Source organism: Arachis hypogaea, chromosome 1 (assembly GCF_003086295.3).
Source record: "Arachis hypogaea cultivar Tifrunner chromosome 1, arahy.Tifrunner.gnm2.J5K5, whole genome shotgun sequence".
Taxonomy (NCBI): Eukaryota; Viridiplantae; Streptophyta; class Magnoliopsida; order Fabales; family Fabaceae; genus Arachis; species Arachis hypogaea.
This window is the reverse complement of record NC_092036.1, coordinates 34,703,591-34,727,043: the sequence shown is the minus strand read 5'-3', so window position 1 is coordinate 34,727,043 and position 23,453 is coordinate 34,703,591.

The following is a 23,453-nucleotide window of genomic DNA, read 5'->3' as shown; positions in this document are numbered from 1 at the left end:
CCTTCCAAGCCAAGTCTTGCAAGTATATTTGAATTTCACCTTCCAGTTTATATTGATAAATTGCTTGATTTTGTTCATAAGGAGTGTTAAATCATGAAGTTCTATTTTTCGAGTAAATTCAAGAGAAGTTCACGAAAAGATGAGCCATTTTTCATTAATGATAACTGTCAAGTGGACGTATAGTGATGTATGCAACTGAGACATTCTAATAGATTTGAACTTTAAAATTTAAAGGTAAATTCTATCGCACCGCTATAAGACCGGCTATACTGTATGATACGGAGTGTTGGGCGGCAAAAGGGGAGCACGAACATAAGCTGAGTGTGGCAGAGATGAAGATGTTGAGATGGATGAGTGGTCATACGCGATTGGATAAAATAAGGAATGAAAATATAAAGAAGAGAGTTGGAGTAGCACTCATTGTGGAAAAGATGGTTGAATCGCCTCTCAGGTGGTTTGGACATGTGAGAAGAAGATCGATAGAACATCCAGTCAGGAGGGTGGATGAGATGGAAGATGGACAAAGGGCGAAAGGCAGAGGAAGACCTAAGAATACCATCCATGAGGTGGTCAAACGAGATCTACATGTAAACGGTCTCTCTGTAGACATGGTACATGACAGAGCACAATGGCATCGTTTAATTCATGTAGTCGACCTACTTAGTGGGACAAGGCTTTGTTGTTGTTTTTTGTTGTTGTTGTTGCCACCATCTTATGAATAAAATATCTTTAATGTAAGTTTGCCCTATGCTCTCCCGATTTGATTGATGATTAGTTTTAAATTATTTTTTGTGATCCAATATAATAAACTTTACTATTAAATTATTATTTGTTATATACTTATAAATTTTATTGACTTTGGAACAATCTGTGATTACATGCATGGTTGTTTATTCTACATTGTTACAGAAAAAAACAATAGGCATTGGAGTGTTGATCCTGCTAGTATAATCCTCTCAGCCATTAAGAGACATTGGCTTGAAGTCTTCTTTAAACCTTGTTAATAATATGACCAATTGTTTTTTTTAATTCATCCCATTTATGATGTGTGCCCCAAGGAATCTTCATATCTCATTGCATTCTTCAAAACCTGAATAGAATCGCCACATTACGAGAGGAGTAAATAGTAGTCTTGTTGGGGTTGACCTTATGACCAGAAGCTTTATAAAAATCTTTAAAATTCTGTTGTTTCATGTTTGTGTTGGGGCATTGAAACCTCATCAAACAAAATAAAGTCATCTACAAAAATTAAGTGAGAAATTAATGGTCTATTTCTTCTAGCATTCATTAGTTTCCATTCACTTTTAATATCATCTTGAATGTGTCTTCCAAAGAATAAAACTTGCTTGATGAGGTGATATATAATACTCCAATACGGGTTTGATTCTACTGACAATGAGTTTAGAAAGAATCTTATAAGTCATATTATATAGGGAGATAGGCCTAATTTGATTAATAGATTCTAGCTTATCCACCTTTACAATAAGAACTATAAGAGTATGATTGACATCTTTAATAAGATGGGATTTATCCCACAGAGTAAAATTCATGTTGAAAATTCTCTGTAACTATCATCCAATACTCTATAGAAAATGGCTGAAAATGAAGATGTTACCAAAATATTCTTAGTTTTTCAACAAAGCTCTGCAAAACTATGTGGGCGGGTGTGTCCCTTATCCAGTTTTTGTTAAGAAATTAAGCAAAAGATTAATGAGACATCCACATAGCCTGAAATTTGAATGCACGATTCTTCTCATTAGAGAATTCTTAAGTTGAAGTTAGTAAAAGTGGGTGGTGATCTGAACTGGTATAATTTGGGTGATTGTTTCTCCAATTCAAATTATAAAATGCTCTGGCTTAATAAACTTGGTTCCATTTGATCCAAGATCAATGAAGTTGCAAAAACTAATCCAATTCATTAAATTCTGACATTTGGATAGATCTATTGCTGCTGCACCACCTTTCTTTTCGCATGGATCCGTAATCTCATTAAAGTCACTAATCAAGATCTATTCTTGCTTTATTGAATTTGCCATTTAATTTCTTTCAAAATATTTCAAGCTTGCTTCCTTTCCCTTCCATCAGACTTCCATACACAATCGTCGGAATTGCAACTAAGTAACTCTTTTAGTTATCTGAATGTTAGTATCATTCCAAAGAATCCATATAAGGTTAACGATTGTAATTACATTACATGTTCCAAAACACTACAACAAGTTTTAGTCTATCAATTCTTTTTGCCATTGCTGCACTATCAAAGTCATAGATATCCACATGGCATTCGTGATTCTCAGGTATAGACGTTTATTGCCTTCTACATCATCATATCTCCCTTATAATTATACGAAGATATACATTTTTAATTAGACGCTTATCTTAGGAAATTTTAAATTTATTTAACTTTTTATAAATTGTCTATAAAACTTTAATTTTGGAGACTAACTTTTTCGTCAAAAATATAATTTTTTTTATCTGAAAATGTGGATATATGATATTCTCATATAAAGGGAATCAAAATTAAGATATAGAATTATTATTATGTTTCTTAATTATTATGATTTGTTGTTAAACATATAATTCTTTTTTCATATTGGTGTTATTTTGAAAATTTAAAAAATATTTTTGAAAAAATATATAATAAAACAAAGTTATTTTATTTTACTCTTCAGAATATTAAAAACAATCTACAACCATTTGTAGCATTAAACATATAATTTTGTTTATAATATTTGAGTATAATATTTCCAAACATAATATTCTAAAAAATATAATTTTTAAAATTATATTATTTTAAGGAGAGCAGGAAAAATCTTGCAAGTTTGGAATCAATTAAAAGATATTAATACACAAAATAAAAATACAATTATTAGGAATTTTATTTATATAAAAAATCAACTAGAGAATGTAATTGTGATGTATTTGAAATCAGTTACGAATACATAGACTTGGATAAGTAGGTCTGGGTGTCAAAACTGATGAAATAACCCATTCTGGTTTAAGATTTTGAATAAGTTTCTCCCGCTTGTCCATTTGAGGAAGAGTTGATCATGAAATAGGAAGAATTTCAGGTATGCCATGTACTTTTTTGGAAGTCTGAAATTCCAGTTGTGACTACTGTTGAGATATAATATTAAAAAAAATGTAAGGTTCAGATTTGTTGATAAAATATACTATGGACATAAAGATTTAGAATGCTTGTATACCATATAACCGTTTCTTTCTTTATCAAGTTTTTTTTATGTTGAAATTCTCAATTTGCCTTCCGCTCTTCCTGTAAGTTTGAAAAGCCACCCCAACCATATGGTTTCGGCTGAAGTGTAGTCGTGTTAGGAGTTTTTTGTTTATTCTATTTTTGTTTTTTTTAATGTGTCTCATATTAATGTTTAATCATGTTGTTCATATACCAAAAATTAGATATTGTGTAGAAAAATTATGTATTTAGTATTTGATAAAAAAATATTGTTATATTATTATAAATAGATTTTAATTAGACGAATACTAATATTTTTAAAAAAATATAAAAAAATATAAAAAATATATACAAAGGTAAAAAAAATAGTACAAAACTCAAACAAGTTAATATTATAAAATATTTAATTTCTACAAAAACATATGAGAAAAAAAAACAAATAAACAACTTTAATAGAAAGAAAAAAAAACCAAATACCACATAAGAAAATTAATAAATCTGTTAACTACAAATAATATAAAATAAAAACAAAAAATTAATATGTAATTTTATACTATTACAATATCAAACACCTATATCTTTTTTTTTTAATATATAATATTCACTTTATATTCTCTTCTAATTGAATAATTATATTGAATTATATACAAATCACAAAATTAATACTTTATACAATATTTTTAAATTTAATATTAATTTATATATTATTTAATTAATTTATAAATAATATAATACTTTTAAATTTATATTATAAATTATTTTTTCTTTTTGCACATTGTACGGATGATTTTAAACCTAAAATTACGTTAGGAACGGTTTCAATTTTGACCCTCCACGTTAAAGACCAAAACAATACTTATCCCTTATTATAATGTCATTTAATACTATTATGAAATTTTTATTATTCATTAATATCATGATTAATTTAATTCATTATCAATGTATCTATTTCACTTAGCAGTAGAAGAGATCCTAAAAACAATTAAAAACTTGCTTTTAACGAAAATAAATAAACATTGTTCACGTTGATGATCATAGATAGAACAAGTTCACCTTACTGAAATATAACCTTTAATTCAACAAAATTTTATTAAACTGATTTTATTTAGAATGCAAAATTATTCATCATCATGCCTTAAATTAAACAAAATTACTAGTCTTAATCATAGTAAGTTAGTGCTAATTAATTTATGACTGGATCGATATTTAAGAAAAGTTTTATGTAATATTATTTTAGTTTTCTAATAAATTTTAATTATCAAATCATTCTTTAAACTTTTATTTTGTTAAAAAATTAATTTTTATATTAAGTTATTTGTTCTCTATAGATATTCAAATTTTTATTAAATAATAAAAAAATACTAAAAGATCATCATAATTTATTATTTTTAGTCATCACTTAATTATTAATGTCTAAAAGTATGGGATAAAATATATTTTTGGATTATTAGATTAAAAAGATTAAACTAAAAAAATTAAACTGATAGTTAAGTAATGATAAAAAATAATAAATTTTGATAACTTTTTAACATTTTCTTAAATAATAATGAAGATTGATTTATCTATTTGTTACAGAATTTAACATTAAAAAAAATTAATTTGTGTAATAAGTTTAGTAACTGATTTAATAATTAAAATTTGCTGAAAATTAAACATTTCGACCAAAAAAATTTAAAAACGAATTTACTAGTAAATAATTAATTATTGTTTCCTTTAGAATAGGTAAATAATTAATTATATAACCTATATATGTATTCTGTTGGGGTCATTATAACGAATTAGAACACTAATTAAAAAATTATCTATTCCTTTTTGGACATACATCAGTATTAATAAAAAATTATCTATTTATCCATCTTAATTTCATAATAAATGTTATCTTTTATCTGCAATTATAATTAAACTGCTTTTATTAATTGAAAAATATTAAAAATTTTAACTTATTTTAATTATTTTTTTAATTTTTAAATTAAAAACTTTAAATTTCTTATCGTTTTGGTTTTTTTTTAAATATATATTGAAACTTAACTTATTAAATATTAAGAAGATAATTAGAAAATATATATTGAAAGTTAACTTATTAAATATTAAAAAGAACTCCCCTTGCTGTTGTGTACCACCAGATAGTCATCCGATTTTTTTCTGTTTATGCTTCTGATTACATTGATTTTGTTTTTTATTTTATTATTGTTGCTGCTAGTGTTGTTGTTGTTTTTCTACTTCTGGTTGTTGTTGTTTTATTGTTGTTGTTGCTTCTTCTTTGTTTCTGGTAGATTTTGGAAAAGGAGGGGAAGGGGAGGGAATTCTGGTTGATTTTGGAGAAGAAGGGAAAGGGGAAGAGTATTTTAATCCGAATGACGATTTAAAACTAAGTTAAACCTTTTGGACTATTTTGTAGCGAAAAAAGGTCGGGGACGAAATAAATTTTTAGCCCCTATCTTAGTACTTAATCCTTGGTAAAACTTCTACTTTTTAAAAAGTGTAACATTTATGTTTGGTAAATCAAATTAAAAATTATTTTTAATAAACACAAACAACAACAATTACGTTTGGTAAAATAATTTTTAAAATTTAAAAATACTATAAAAGACATAAATTTAAACATTAAACTTAAAAATTAGTTAATATATAAAGTTATATTAGACCTTTAAATTTTAAAAAATACAAGCCAACTTTAAAAAACTTGTTAAAAGAGAGTAATGGAATCCAAGTAGCACTATTGAAAGAGAGCAAGAAAATGAAAATCTAAATAGTAGAGTTGATGTTAGCTGTGATGAAAAAAGAGAGCCCAATAACAGAACTGCAGCAGAAAATTGCACACACATAAAAGCATGTGTAGCAAAAAGGATCGGAATTAGTTAGAACTGACTTGCCAGATCAGCAGAGTTTGTTAGATGTAGATCAGCAGGGTTTGTTAGAAGAAGAGCCAATTAGCTCTTCCAGAAATCTCTATTAAAGTCACTTTATATATTACAAACTCAGTATCACTTCAAGTATAATCATCTAATAATCATTCTTAAAAATCTCAACACACTTTCTAACTCTCTCTTCTCCTTCTTTTACCTGATTCGTGTTTTTCTTTTCAAAAAATTTGATACCTCACAAAGTTTCACCTTAGTTGCTTTCAAAAATATTCTGATCTTTTAAAAACTGTAAACATAATCACATACTCTTTTTGATTTACCAAACACAAAATAAAGAGCTTGTGCTTTTAAAAAGACAATCACCTCTTCAAAAAGTTTTACTAAACCAAATCATAATCAAATTTAAAAAAAAAAAGCTAGAATTATAGACTCACAAATTTTATAAAGCCATAATGAATTAATTTTTTGTGTATAAGAAATCATTTAATAAATAATTTAAAATTAATATTAAATATATTTTCGCTAAGTTTTATTAACAAATTGCTTGCACTTGTAAGTTAAGAATAGTTACTTATGCTACTTATAATTGATTAGATAAAAAATTTTAAAATCATAATTGTCTTAAATTAATATTCTTTTGTTTGATTCTTTTCTTCTATTTTATTTTATGATAAAATTTAGTTTAACATTTTAAAAATTAATGATAATTCTTATGAAAAAATAAATGAGCACATATAAACTTTTTTGTTGTGATTTTTTAGAATCTATTTAGAATAATCATCTTTTAATTTAGATTTTAATAAGCATTATTGTTAATGGTTTTTTTCATATCCTATGATAATTAAGAAAAGTAAACAAAACGAAAAGATCTTAACATTAGTAAATTAAAGATGGACAAAGAAAATATTAAATAGAAAAAAATATATCAACTTTATTATTAAGATATATATGCAATATTTTTTACCTATATTGTGTGTTAGTTTTTTAAGATAACAATATTTAATTTCACTTTTAATATATTATAAATAAGTAGATAAACAAAAGCAAAGAAATAGAAAATTTAAAAAGAATGAAAAAAATAAAAAGAAAAAAATTATTTTTAATTATAGATATCTATTTAATATTTATTACCAGTTTTTTTTCAATTTCTCTTTGTTTTTCTTGTTTAAAATATAGTAAAAGACAAATTTTAATAATATATTATAAAAATATTTTTAAATCGATATGTTTATGCTATATTTAAATACTATTATATAAGAAAGAAGTCATTATATGCAAGGTAAGTATGATTGTCCTTTTAGTTTATCTATACTTATTAAAGAGAAATAATATTAATATTAAATACATTGAATAACCTAAAGAGAAAAAAAAATAATGCTATACATCTAAGTATCTTTGTTAACTAAGTATAATTAAATTAGTATAATTAAATTAGTATAAAATATCAGTTATAGCTAGTATTATTTTAAATCTTATTATTTAACTTGGTTAGATTTTATTCATAAAAAAACTTGGATATGTAGCGTTACTAAAAAATATTTTATTTGGATTAGAAATTTTTGTGAAAAAACACTTTTTAAAATAATAAAGTATTTTTATTAAATTTTAAACATATTTGATACATTTAAAAGATAATTTTTTACTAAAAAAAATTATTTAATTTTTCTAAAAATCAATAATACTTTGATTTTAAAAATAGAAGTAAAATAAGTTTTAATTATTTTCTTTACTAGGCATATCATTTATCATAATTAATAATTACAATTTATACCTTTAAAAATAAAAAATAAATTACTCAAATTGAATAATTTTATTTGAGCAATAAAGAAGTAAATTGTAACAATATACATAATGTTATCATATTACAAATATTAAATTTAAGTCTTTATAAATTTAATAATTTGTCATGTATCATGAATGAAACAAGATTAAAGTTTATTATTTTAATTTTTTTAATTAAAATCAATGTGTTAATTATATAAATCATAACTTCACAAATTAAGAAATAATATATAAAATAGATACATAATTATTTAATTAATATACAATAACATGATATATATAATTTTTGGAATATAAAAAAATGTTGTTTTTTTTAATAAATTTATTATTTATATACATTTAGCTCAAACTATTGCAAGTAATTTTATTTTTAAACATCTTGTAAACAAAATTCTTTTCTTCTTTTATGAGATTTCACAAACAATATAACTCATAATATGTTATCTTTTTGTCTTTTTACTTTATGATTGAAGGGTTATTTTTATCTTTTTCTCAAAACTACAAGACAAAAAATCAACTTACGATACATGAAACATTGAAATTCCAATAAAGTAACTGTAACACCTAAAAACTTTCCCATGAAATATATTTAGAAATGGCAGTATGTGTTCAAGGGAAGTGACAAATATCAATCCTAAATTCAATACGTCACTGTCCTTGCCAATCGTTAGTAATTATCTTTTAAATACGTAAACGGGATAAGACTTCTGTCTTCTGTCCTTGTCGAATCGGTCATTCAAACCATAATGAATCATAATAATTTACTTTAATCAATTTCATATGCTATTAAATTCATTAAACCCAATTCTTTATAAAATATTCAATTTCGTTCTCTCATAACTGGGATAATACTATTATTCTAATCGTGAGTAAAATAAATTACTATTTTCACACAGTAAATTACGTACTGAGTAAGTGAGATGATATCACCATTCTTATAGTTGTGTTTATTTATAGAGATAAGACATTGAGACATGAACACAGAGACATAAAATTATGTTTAACAGAAAAGACATAGATAGAGACAATATGTCCAAAGACACTCAATTAATATATTTTATGTACATCCTGACAGAAAAGACACAGGGATACTAACAAGAAACATAACTTATTTTTTATTTTTTTCATTATTTTTGTTAATTTTTTATAATTATATATTTTTATTATTATATTTTTTATCTCAAATTTTCTGAATTAAAAAAAATGAGAATAAATTAGATTTTCATAATTTGTTATAGTTTATCATCAAACAGAATACAAGAACACAAAATTTTGTGTCTCTGTCTATCAGTGTCTTGTCATATCCTATTCTCAGAAACAAACGCAGCCCATTAGACAAAAAATCAATATCACATTTAAAACCAATTCAAAATTTCATCTAGTTTCGAAAGATAAACCTAACATACATAACCCCATTCATTCATTACTAATCACCTTTATATTTCTGTGAGTGGGATGAAACCACCGTTCTCACTACAGGTGGGACAAACCTCCATCTCCATAATATTTTATCTGGTTAACTAAATTTTTATTCAGAAATTAATCACTTTAATTCATTAGATTTAATCGCTCACACTATTTCCAGAGCTTAAAAACTAGTTATTAGGTTGATGCATAAGTATCTGTAGTTGTTTTTTTTAGTATTTCTTTCAGTAAAATTAGTGAATTCCTTATTATAATTGAGATTTTTTAGATCTTTAATCAATATTTTTTGGAGTTATTTTGAACTTTGATATGTATAGAAAATTGTCAAAGATTTTAGATAAGACCAAAGGAGGAAAAGGATAATAAAAAAAAGTTCCTAGGAGAACCAAGAAAGGTGGCATACAAAAAGAAGCAACCCCTCAGAAAACCATGAATTGAAACACAAGCCCAGGAAAGTTTAAAGAGAATTTGCAACCCTGACATATTCATACGCCAGCAAGGATAACTTGAGATATAGAGGTCCAAATAAAGCAGTTCTAACGACATTAGAAAGCCAACTTTTAAAACTTTTCAACGATATATAATAGTTTATAGTGGACATGCGTCTAAAGCAGCCTTCTCCTGCGTTGAACGAAGCTCCCATCTTAAGTCCATTTCAACCATGAGTTATACGCATGTCATTTGGCATATATACGCCACAACAAAAAGTCCCTCTCACCTTTTCATACTCCAACACGCATAATTTGAGTTAGAAAGTTCCAAATGAAGCAGTTCTAGCGGCATTGAAAGATAACATCAAGGATTTTTCAACGATATATGATAGTCTATATTGGACTTGCGTTTAATACAACCTCCTTCGGTGACGGATCTAGAAAAATTTTGCAATGAGGACAAAAATATAATAAAATTTAGGTGATATATTTTTTTTTTGGCTTCTCACAATACCCAACAAGTTAAGGGCTAATCTATTATGAATTTAAATTTTATTTAAAAGTGTGCAATTGGCCAATAAGTTGTTATACATATAAGATGGAATTCGAACTCCCAATACTTATTTAAGCGGGAGGACGACTAAGCTAATCACTTGACCAACCCAAATTGGTTTAGATATATTTAAAATTTTAAATTATAATCTATACATATTGATAAAAACTAAAAATATACACACAATCACTTATAATGGCTTTCTTTTTATTTTTAACATGACAATATTATTTTTCTATATATGTTCTTAAAGAATTATTTTTTTTTGTTATCTCATATTTAATTGTTAAGTCTATTTATTATAGTCATTATGGTATAAATAAATTTTTTAACTAAAATCATTACTATAATTAAGACTATTTTAATAATGAATATTAATACTAAATATTAATATATAGATAGATAATATATATTTTATCTTAAATAATTTTTTAAAAATTACTAATAATTTAAGTTGTATTTAATTAAAAAATTAAATTTTAATTTAATTATCAACTAATTAATTAATATAATAAAATTAATTATTACAATTTTGTATTATTATACTAACTCAAATTTAATAATATAATTATTATTATTATATGTTAAGTTTAATAACAAAATTTTAACATAAAATACAAGAAAATTATTTATATTTTATTTTGAAGTAAACATAATATAACAAGGGACAAATACATTTATATATATATATTAAAAAATTTTTGCCCTCTCTTTATTGCATGTAGGTCCCTTCTTGGCCTCCTCCCAGATTGAAGGAAACCACGAACAAAGCCAAAGTGCACCATCTAGGGGCCAACTTTGCCCCTGCGTTATACACAGAGATGGTGCACCAATACATGCACTCTCCAGGAACCAATTTGTCCCATATTTTTTTTTCCCCATATTTTATACCCCACCTCCCATTCGTTATACCACACAAGAAGGCCCCTCCAGTAGCACTCATGAAGCCCATGCATTATACGCCAAAGTCTAGGTATATAACACATGGCATTGGGCCATTTTTCTGGACTTTGGTTCCTTCACTAATTCTTCGATTATTCAAGCACTTAATTGGATGATCCAAGATCAAGTTTTAAACCCATGATTTTAATTAAATAAGGCACCAAGTTTTGAATTTGAATTACAAAAAAGACCATTAGCTAATTAAGAGTTATTAAGACTTAATTAATTAGATTTGATTTGATCTAGTTTCTTTTTTGAATTAGTTTGAATTTTGAATTAATTTTTAGAATTAGTATGAAAAAAAGACACATATGTAATGTTCTTCTAATTGCCGTTTTACAATTGATAATTTGAAGTTTTTCTTTACATTATGAACAACTAATCTCCTTTGTTTAAGTTAGGAGTAGGGATAAACCTAGGTTAGAGAGAGAGGGAGCACTTGCCTCCACTGAGTAATGAAAAATTAATAATAATTACATATAAATGAATATATTTAATCCTATTATTATATTATCTTTGTTCCTATATTAAATTATAAAATATTTTTTTGATAATTATGTTAAAAAAATATTTTGTTAAATTTAATATGCAATTATATATATCGCATTAAATTTAATTTAATATCAAAACTAAAAATAAAAAAATAATAAATAATGATAATATTCTTTTTAAAATAGTCAATTAATTAATTACTAAATTGATACTTAATTTTTAAATATAAATAAAATTTTTATTTTTTTTAAATTGGTTAAGATAAAAAATATTATTTATATATTAAATAATAACAAATTATTAAAAGTTAATTTTTAGTTACCTAACATTAATTATTTTTTTAATTATAAAAATTCTCAATTTTTTAGAGACTTGATGGCTTAAATTTTAAGATAAATAATATAATTCAAAAAAAAATTGACTGATATTGATTGAAATTAATTGAAAAAAGTTACCTCTTTAATTGAATTCTAATTTATATTCTTTGTTTTAACTCTCATACATAATTATTATAAATATAAGTAAAATTATTAGTTTTTTTATGTATATATATAATTTTAGTTTCAAATTATAAAGATTTTTTTGTGTCTTTCAAATTATAAATATATTGATGTTTAACAAAATTTATTTTAATATATTTTTGCCTCCATTATAAAAATTTTTTGGGTCCGTTACTAGTTAGGAGCTCTGTTCATCTTTTTATGATTTATTAATCTAAGTGTTTTATTTTAATTGAAGTTTATGCTTTGATTTAATTCATGATTGAGTTTTCGTTCTTCATCCCTAAAGATTTAGAATTGTTAGAAAATATTCTAACTCCATTTGGATTCTAAATATTGTTTTGGAAAAAGTAATATCAGAATTAGGTTGAAAACTCTTTCTCACTACTTTTTTATTTTACTAGAAATAGTGTTTCAAAGAGTGTGCCACACATATTGATTTTCAATTGCTCTAATTTGAATAAGTGACATAAAATTTGGATTAGACAACTCTTGGAAATCATCCTTTCTTATAAGTTTCAATTGTTTAGACAAAATTTTGAATCTTATTTGAAATTAAATCAGAATTGTGCTTCACCTCTTTTCTTAAGTAATTGGCTAAGGAATTAGCGATTAATTAGGTTAAAGAGAAATTGATAATTCCTAAAGAGTGAATATCTCTGAAACCTTAATATCCTCACCATTATTGTTTTCATTCACTCAATATTTGCTATTTTATTGCTCTTTGTTACATGTTTTAAATTTTTCATTCACTCCTCTGTTTATTTGATTTATCTAATTAGAATAATTAATTAATTATTGTTGCTTAGTCTTTTAATTCTTGTGGGAACGATAACTCACTTACCATGATATTACTTAATATGATTTGGTACACTTGCTGAGTTGTAGTTTTGTAAAATTCGTATCAAATTTTTGGTGTCATTGTCGGAGATTAATTGAGATTAATAACTACCACATTAATCGATTCTCTAAATTAGGTCTTTTTATTTTCTTTTGCTACTCACTGAATTCGCTCCACATTGACGTTGAAAATTTTATCGTTTCTCTATGGTTTTTCTTACTTTTGGATGCAGAAAAACAAAGACAAAAAACCTCTCTTGTTTGTTCCAGAAATTGAGAGAATTCTTCATCAGTTAAGGAAGAAATCTAAAATTCTAGAGGAGGAAATTCAAGAGAAGTTTTGTAACAACCTAGTTTTTGGGTATGTGAGATCTTTTCTGAAGATACAGAGTCCTCCAGAAGATCATGAAGGAAACACCTCTATTGTATCATCAAGTATCTCAATCCTCATTGTCATTATGTTATCTCTAAGGTAGAACTTTTTTTTAGACAAGCTCGACAACGCAGTCACAAAGAACCTAGTTTTTAAGCCGTATCAGTTAGGAGTTTTTTATTCTGGTTTTTGTAATTAGTCTCAGTTTGACGAACCAGACTCGATTCATGAGAGAAGAGAAATGGTAATATAATATTATTATTATTATTTGATCTGTTTTAGTTAAAATTAGGAGATCGGTTTAACCAGGTTCACAATTTTCTGGTGCAGTTTAATACCAGCACTCTCTGATGACTTTAGCAATGTTAATACCTCATCATATATGTTATATTTTTACATTAAACATGTTACTAGTGTCATATCTGCTAGTAGCTCAAAAAAGAATCTCTGAATGTATTTTTACTTGTGTTCTAATACATCTCGTTTTAGTAATTATACGTCTGAGATATTTTTCAACCACCTTCCTAACTATCCAATCACCATCAACCACGACTTTCCTTACCCCCCCCCCCAAGACCTTCCAAGGCTGTCATTTTCTTCCTTTTGGCCAAAAATGACAAGAGAGAAAAGAGAGAAACTTTCATGACACTTTAATCTTCAAAACTTGATTTCTTCTGGACTAAAACTCAAATCAAAATTTCAATTACACCAAAATGACTTTCTCTTCTTTCTCTTCACAATCATATGCCTAATCAAGATTGGAATCAAGATGAGTTAGCTATTTCTTCTCCCTTTTGCTTCGGTTTCAAGGAAAATATGCATGAACATGTGTTTTCTTGATGTTCTTCCTTGGATCTCTTGCTTAGATTGACTTGTGAGCCAAGAATCTTCAATTTTCAGCACGTTTAAGGTGAAAAATCTCTTCCTAACATGTTGATTAAGGTTCAGTCAGTTGAGGTTTTATGGATTTAAAGTTGTTCCTGATGTGATTTGGGAGGAAAAAGTGTTTAAAGAACACCTAGAAGCATAACCAAATTTGAGGCAGCAAATCAAGGTAGAGTTTGGTAAAATTAATCTTGATTAATTGTATTTGAGTTTTGTGATTATGATATGGTTTGACTATTCTTGAAATTAATTATTTATATGGGTGATTCTTGTTGAAATTTTGGTGAAAATTGATGAAATTTGAATATATTCAAGCTATAAATGCATGTTCTTGTGGCTGCTAGAATTTCAAACCTTTAATCCTTAAATTGGGGTTAATTTTGTGTTGAAATCAAATGGAAAAGATGGGATTTTAGTGGCTGCAAATTTGTTATGAATTATGGTAAAAATCAGTTACCGAAAAGATTGAAAAATGGGTGAAAACAGAAAAAAAAATCTGAAGAATTTATGAAGAACATGAAGAACACTTTGAGTATGATGAAAAAAAATGAAGAACACCTTTTTATCTTAAAAAGGGCAAGAAAATAATTATTTTGGTGTTTGGGGGATTAATTAGTAAGTATTAAAAGTTAGGGTGGTTAAATTAAAAATATTAAAAGTTACGGATTGTAAAAAGTAAATTCATATAGTTAAAAGTAAAAGTAAGTTAATTTTAAAAAATTTATTAATAAAATAATAAATAATAATAAAATATTAAATAATATTGTTTAATTAAAAATAATATTTTATTAAAAATAATAAAATAATGCGAAAAAAACAGTTTTTCGTAAAAGTTGTAGAAAGACAACTTTAAGCGCAGAATCTCATAATTACCTTCATAAAATACTTAGGGAATAGTAATAACATATTAGTGAGGTAAAGACAAAGGAAAGATAATAAGTTGAAGAAAAAATAAAAATCAAAGAAAAAGTCGGTAAAGTTGTAATGACAGAAATAAATGGTGATTAGTGAGCAAACTAGGAACAACATAGTTAGTATTTGAGTTGCGCCTAGGGTTGGGTATAATATGAAAAGTTAAACTATTTCAGTATAGACTTAATGAACCTATACTTGGGACAAGCTAACTATTCATACCGAAATTTACATAAGCTATAAATACATACGTTAAACAGAAAAATCAGAGTAGAGTAAATAGACAAAGAGAAAAGAGTAATCAGAGCAGAGTAAAGAGACAAAGAGAAAAGAGTAATCAGAGTAAAGAGACAAAGAAAAAAGAAAATGAGAATAATGAGTTGATTCTTGTGATATGATCATCTATTGTATGTTCATTTGCTGCGTGGTAGAGGTAGTCAGATAGATGGTGGTGTAACCCCTGAGAATGCTTTCCTGGGATACCTAGTTTAATGTTATGTTGTAAGACAAATGTTGCTTACAAAGGTCTCGAGATACACACAGTTAAAGTGTACTCCTGTAAGATAGAGGTTGCTTACAGTAAGTGTGTTGTACTCCTGTAAGACAGAGGTTGCTTATAGTGAGTGTGTTGTGCTCCTGTAAGACAAAGGTTGCTTATAGTGAGTGTGTTGGGCGTATATAGGCTAAGTGCCGCCCTACAAGACAAAGGTTGCTTGCAGTGGGTATTACCAACAAGAAAGCCTTATCCAGACAGAAGTTGCTGGGTAACATCGAGAGCGGTTAGTAATTGACAGATAAGCTCATTACTTTAAGGATATACATGCATCATTCTTGTGTGCAAATTATTCTCTGTTGCATATTCTCTGTGTTATGCTTTATTCTTGTAGTTCTCTATTTGTTCTCTGTCTTTTTATTTTTTTACTTTTCTGTTTTTTTTGCTTCTTTGTTTATCTGCTTTACTTGTTTTCCTCTATCTTCTGTAAAGTATATTACTGTCTGAAAAGAACGATGGAGCCAATTAACATGACTAATTAACCTGACTTTACCAAGAACTCCCAAGTTCTTGCCCCCTTCTCTCCCCCTTCAGATGAAAGCATGAGTACCCTTTCATAGTTCACTGGTGACTGTTCCGCAAAGAGAATTCTGCTCTAGGTAGTCTTCTGTGTCTAGGGTGAACTCTGTTATATGTTTATATGTATATGCTATGAGACCAGCCAATATTTGCACCCCGTTTATCTATGAACTTTGGCCTAAGTCCTTCGTACGATGTCACTGTTTTGTTGCCACTCAATAAAGTAATAGTGAGATGCTCTTTAACGACGTATGATCGTGCAGAGGAGGAGTAGACGAACTTTTGCCTTTTGATGACTTTCCACCTGACTCGAGTTTTGATGACCTAGAACGTACATTTCCTCGCTTTTGTAGTTTAGAGGGATTAGGTGAGTATAGAGTTTAGGCTAGCCTGGGTGCCAGCTTAAGGACTTCTTGAACATGTCAGGGTCTGGGAGGTTGTAAGTACATATAAGTATATAGTTATTATCTAGCTATATCTAGGGCTGTCCTAACTAGGATCTATACTCTGATAACAACTGGATAATTGAATGTTGTTAACTGCTTGGGATGTATATAATTGTGGTTGTTTATATCTATTATATCTGTTAGTTTTGTGAATTGATTATGAGTGATTCCATTTATTAATCCAAACATTTTTCAAAAAAAAGTTCCTCGCAAAATAACTATGCTTTTAACAACGAATTAGGCTCATATAATAAATAATAGATAATAGTTAGAAAAACAAATTGGTAGCGCTCAGTTTCCAGTATGATCTAGATATACTAAAAATTAGGTTGTTACAAGTTTGAGTAAGAAAGCATGGCAAACAACAATGTCAATGCAAGGAGGACTCTTCAAGTAATAGTTGTGGGAGTAGCATAGTGAGGTCTACTATGGAGGCAAACAACTTTGAGTTGGAGCCTCGACTCTTCACTTTGGTGTAATAGAATTGCCAATTTAGTGGGAGCCCTCAAGAAGATCCCAATTTGTTCATCTCTAGCTTCCTACAAATATGTGACACAGTCAAATCTAATGGCATCTCTACTGAAACTTATCGCTTGATGCTGTTCCCATTAGTTGTAAGGAACCAAGTCAAGCTGTGGATTAAAACTCAACCAAAAGAGAGCATTGCAACATTGGATGATTTGGTCAATAAGTTCTTAACCAAATTTTTTTTGCCACAGAGATTGACAAAGCTGAGACATGATATCCAAACTTTCACTTAGAAAGATGGAGAATCTCTCAAGAAAAGGTACAAAGAATTATTGAGACAGTGTCCCCAAGATATGTTTGCTGATTGAATGCAACTCCAAATTTTGTATGATGGGCTCACTCCCGCTTCCAGAACTTTATTGAATTCCTCAGTTGGAGGATTCATGCATACGAAACTACTAAACAAGCCTTAAAATTGATTGAGATTGTAGCTAACAATCAATATTTATATTCATCTGAGAGTACAATGAAGAGAAATATGATGGAGTTAGATACTTTGGATATTGTTTTGGCACAAAATTAAATGATGTCTCAACAAAGTTTCTCACTCACAAGCAATTGGGACACATGCAAGGCTTATCAGTGGCTACACAAGTGAGTTAAAACTTGTGTGGAGGAGCTCACAAGGATGAAAAATGTAGGTTGTTCAAGAAGGAGCAAGTGAATTACGTGAAAAATTTTAAAAGCCACCATTCAATGATCCTTTCTCAAAAATTTATAATTCCAGATGGAGAAACCACCCCAATTTTAGTTGGGACAATCAAGAGCCAAAGAAATTTATTGCACCTCAACACATACAACCACAAATTTACCAAAGACTTTCTTCTTTGGAAATCAAATTCTCTTCTCTAGAAACCAAAATTTTCTCCTTTGAAACTACCATTGAAAAACTATCCCAAGCCATTACCACAATAGCTCAATCCACCTTCACATTCATACACAAACTCAAAGTTTCATGGATGAGACAAGAGCCAACTTTCAAAATCAAGGTGCATCCATTTAAAATTTAAAAGTACAAATAGGACAATTTACCAAACAACTCACAGAGAGGCCATCCAAAATTTTTTCAAGTGACACAATTCCCAATCTAAGAAAAGAATGCAAGACCATTAGTTTGGGTTGTGGAAGGGTTCATTAGCAAAGAGAATGAAGATCAAATAGTGGCAACCAATGAAAGGGAACACGTGAAAGAAGAGAAGCAAGAGAAGGAGGGCACTGTTCATGCACCATTATGGCTTCCCAACCTTTCTCCCAATGGGAAGTCGACCTGTTAGGCCCATTTCCGATGGCCCCGGGACAAACCAAATACCTAATCGGGGTCATTGACTACTATACCAAGTGGGTAGAAGCAGAGCCATTGGCAAGTATATCGTCTGCAAATTGCCAGAAATTATTGTGGAGGCAAGTGATTGTCAGGTTCGGACTTCCTCAGACCATAATATTAGATAATGGAACACAGTTCTCCAATAAGAAGTTTGGAGAATTCCTATTAGGCCTTGGTATCAAGCAAAGGTTCTCCTCTATGGAGCAATTCCAGAGTAACGGGCAAGCAGAAGCGGCAAACAAGGTCATCCTGAAAGGGTTGAAGAAGCACTTGGAGCAAAGAAAAGGCTCGTGGGCAGACGAGTTAGCCTTGGTCTTGTGGTCTTACAAGATAACGCTACAATCTGCTATCAGAAACATGCTTTTCTAGCTCGCCTATGGCATAGATGTCATAATCCTCGTCGAGATAGGGGAACCTAACCTAAGGCTGCTATTAGAAAGAGGTGATGAGGCGAGTGAAAAAGACCTAGTAGATGAGCCCAAGACAATGGCTCATTTGTCGAAAGCAGTATTGAAGTAGAGGTTGTCACTACGTTACATTTGCAAGGAGCAAAAGTTTGAGGAGGGAAACCTGGTACTGCAGTGCAACGACATCGGTCCGCTAACCCTGTGGGAAGGGAAACTGTCCCCCAATTGGGAAGGATCCTACATGGTGAAAGAGGTCTAAAGCAAAGGCACATACAAGTCGGAGCGGTTAGACAAAAAGGAAATACCAAGAACTTGGAACACGGCAAACCTCAGGAGATTCTACTTCTAACGCCCAGGCAATCTTCCGATCACATTTGTCTACTGATCACGCTTTGGTTACATTTCTTCCTTATACCTTGTGCTCATTTTTATTTACTTTGTTTTAATCTTGCAAACCTACTTATACTATCGTGATATATAAGAGAAGGGGTACTCTGTCCCTTTTTCATCAGCACGGAACAACGTCAACGGGTTTTGATAAGGCGCATTTTTGAAAAATTACTTTTACTTTGTATTGAAAATAATTACCAAGTTACGAATACGACTTCCCAGGACTAATAAACCCGAAAGAACCCTATGCAACGGCATATGGATATCCATCGAAATACCCTGGTCGACCCCGCTTGTCGCATTGTGACCGGGGTGGGACTTAGACGGGGGCACGGATTGAGTTTTCGATTTCTCAGACTGAGGAATCTCTACTTGAAGAGTGGGGGAGTCAAAGTCGTTGTCCGCGTCAGGAAAGAAATGAGTCATCAAGCGACTCAGGAAAGTGTTCCTAGCAGCCATTGCAACTACAAAGAAAAAAGGCAAGTTATGAAGTCGTCAATAATAATGCAATCAATAATAACACGATGTGTAAATCAGGAAAAAGGGAAGAATAATAGCAAGAAGAATGCCCTACACTTACCGACACAATTCCGACTGGAGTCTTGATCACCCATCAGAAGATGAGGGTTAAGGGGATTAGAACCAAATATGGCCAGCAAGACGTCCACAATTTGTTGGTTTTCCCGACCTAAACCATCATAGGTCACTTTGATCAAGTATTTGGAGCCAGCACCGAAGCTCCAATAGGTCAAAATTCGCCTCTCCCCCTCAAGGGTAAGCCAGAAAGGGTGTCAACCTTGGGCTGGCCTTACTTTGAAAAAAAAATTTTTAAACCATGAAAAAATCTTTGAAGAGGTCGAAGATCGTCTGGTTCTGCACAGCCCGGTAAGAGAGGTATCCTTTTTTATACTTACCCTCTCGGGAAGGTTTCGTAAGTAGAAAGAAGAAGAGAAAGACTTCGACAGTGGCTGGGAGCTCCAGGTACTTGCAGACCACTTTGAAGCACCGGATGGCAGCCCAGTTGTTCAGGTGAAATTGCAAGGGGGCAGTGTCACACTGATTTACAAGAGCTAAGATAAAGGGAGAAAAGGGGAATCAAACACCTAGGTCGGTAAACATGGGCTTGTATACCCACATCTAGTCAGGGACACGGAGGGCATCAAGGCAGGGGCGGAGTCAGGTATAAGGAAAGGGGGGCAACGGCCCCCCCTAATTTTAATTTTTTACATGTAAATTATATGTAAATTTCAGTTTAGCCCCCCTTAAAATTTTATTTTAGTCTTATTTTATTATGTAAATATTTTTTGCCCCCCTCTAATATTTTATCTAGCTCCGCCCCTGCATCAAGGTTAAGATGGCAGACACATTCCCAGGGGCCCGACACTAGAAGCTCGTAGTTAGCTTCCTCGAGATCGCCTCCGCATATCGCCCCTGAGTCACAGAGCTCTTGTAAGTCCTCTGCGATCACCCTAGAAGAGGTACCCGTCATGTCGGACGTGCAGCACACATAACAGTTCACGGGAGGTCGCATCGCCATACCTACAGTGGGAACACCACTTACGTTAATTGCCGGGAGGAAGGAATATCCTAACCTTAAACTAAGTCACTCTATACTAAACTATTCTAGCTTAAAGCCACCATATCTTGACCTAAAACCACCATAGATAAACCACGTTGATGACACCAATGGTACCCCCACGAACTACTTAACCAGAGCAAGAAGCAATAGCAGTAAAAGGAGATATAGCAACAATGGCCAAAAAAAGAAGTAAGATAGGCACGAAAGATAATGACTTACCAGTATTTATGATGAAGACAAATGCTGGAAGCGGAAAATAGTAAATTTCCTACGATGACAGGGTAAAACTCCCAAGGAGTATCAGTGGTCGCAGTCGCGAAGGAAGGATGAGGAACAACAAGAATGGTGGTGATAGTTGTGATAAAGAAAGAGAAAGAGAAATGATAGAATGAAATAGGGGAAGTAACTGTAACTGAAGAAGGAGAAGCGCGAAAGGTCAATGGTAGAATAAACCTTTCTACGCAATTTTAAATCACTCTTAAAATGCATTTAATGCTCCAGTGCAATCCTCGAAGCAACGCTCTTGAGACGAGTGTTGGGGGAAACCCTTACACACGAGGAAGCCTCTATAATTCCAAGTCCGGGACAATTGACCCACGTTGGGTAAGGGCTATTGTCCCGGGAATCCAAGTAGACGAATGCGACAGTCGTGCATATCACATTTTGACACATTGGTGGGCACTGTTTTGGCCCAACCCAACACGACCCATACATGGCCCAACAAATGGATGCTTGTGCCATTCCGTACCGACAGGCATCCTCCAAGTGACACAAATAATGAGGGATTTGATAGCTGGGCACAACAGGAAAAGGGGCGGGGCCCTAAGGAGATAGGGGCCCACCCAGACGAATAAGGATAAGTGAGGGGAACCTACCCCTCTCCCTAGGTACGTCACAATAACCCTAACCTAGCCTCCTAGTTATACGAACATTAACTTAAGTATCGGAGCGTCCTTGCAGGTGGTCCCACCTGCCAACCAATCGACAATTCGCAAGCGCAACATCTTGCCTTAGCCCCATATTTAGGTCCCGATCTTCATTCCTAATACTTCCTCACTAATCGATCTAACGAATTTACAAACAGTATTCATATTTGAAATCTTTGTTTTAAGCTTATTTTACAGCCTAAGTAAACTATAAGAGAGGTAAAGAGAGAAGTAAAATCAAAAGAGTAAAATTGTGCAACTGGACTTGATTGTTAGAAATGTAAAAAACATTTATTATAGGCCCTAAATGAACAAACTCACCAACCCAAATAGGTTAACCTAATATGAAGTCTCTTTCAACCATTGTTATCAGAAATGAACCAATAATCAACTCGGTCAAACTTTTAAATCATTGGATCAATGATTTAATCGATGAATTAGTAGTCGAACCGTTTGACCTGGTAATAATTAAATAAATATATAAACTTATAATAAAATAAAGATTTAAATAATAAAAATAAATAATACTTTTATAATTTAATATAATTACAATATGATAAACTTATAATACAATAATATTAAGGAAAGAATCATTAAATTATATATAAATTATAATTTAAATAATGTATTCGTATAATTATGAAAAATGAAATACGATGATATCTTTGGTTATTATAATTTATTTTTTATTTAGAATAATTATCATTCAATCTTCTTTATAAAATTATTTTAATTGGATGTATTAATTAAAACATACTATTAATATGATACGTATCAAATTAAAAATTAAGTATGGGGTAATATATAATTAAAGGCACAAAATATATTAAAGCAAATGTGTCTCGGTAGAAAGGAGAGTGAGTGTTGAGGAAAATGTCTTTGGTTCGAACCTTAGTTCATTGGTTCATGAGAATCGCCCGATTTTTAACAAATTTGACCGTTGTTGATCGGATTATTAATATTTTCGGTTCTCATAAAGAACCGAATTGATTGAACCACTGATTTATTAATTTTCTGGTTGAACTAGCTAGTTCCGATTTTGATAATTTTGCTTTTAATTCTTCACTCATCTTTTCTTCAAATGGTGATAATAATGGCTAAGAAGCTAGAACTTTCAAAACTCTCTTGTGTGCTCATTGAATCTTAAACTTCACAAACTTGACCATGGTCACTCTATCTTTTTTTTTTATGTCCAAATTGCTGAGAAACCCAGCACTGTTATTGTTGCATTTCCTTGTTCTGTAGTTTCTTTGTCTTCTTTTTTTTATCTTTTTCTCTAATTTTATTTTTATTTTTCCTCGTCTAACGTTGATGCCATATCAATCATGAACAATGAGCAAGGAAAGTGGCAAAATGTGAGGCAAGAAGTGACTGATTTACGATTTTTATGGTTAAGCGAACCGAATCAGATATAAACTTTTTATTTTTTCTTGTCTAACTGTCCAATTTGATTCGATTTTTAGCAAAATGGATTAAACATTATGTCTCAAATAAAAGAGTATTTACTCATTTTGGTCTCCAAAAAATTTCGGACTAGATACTTTAGTCCATAACTAAAACTAATTATTTAATTGGTCCCTACCAATTAATTT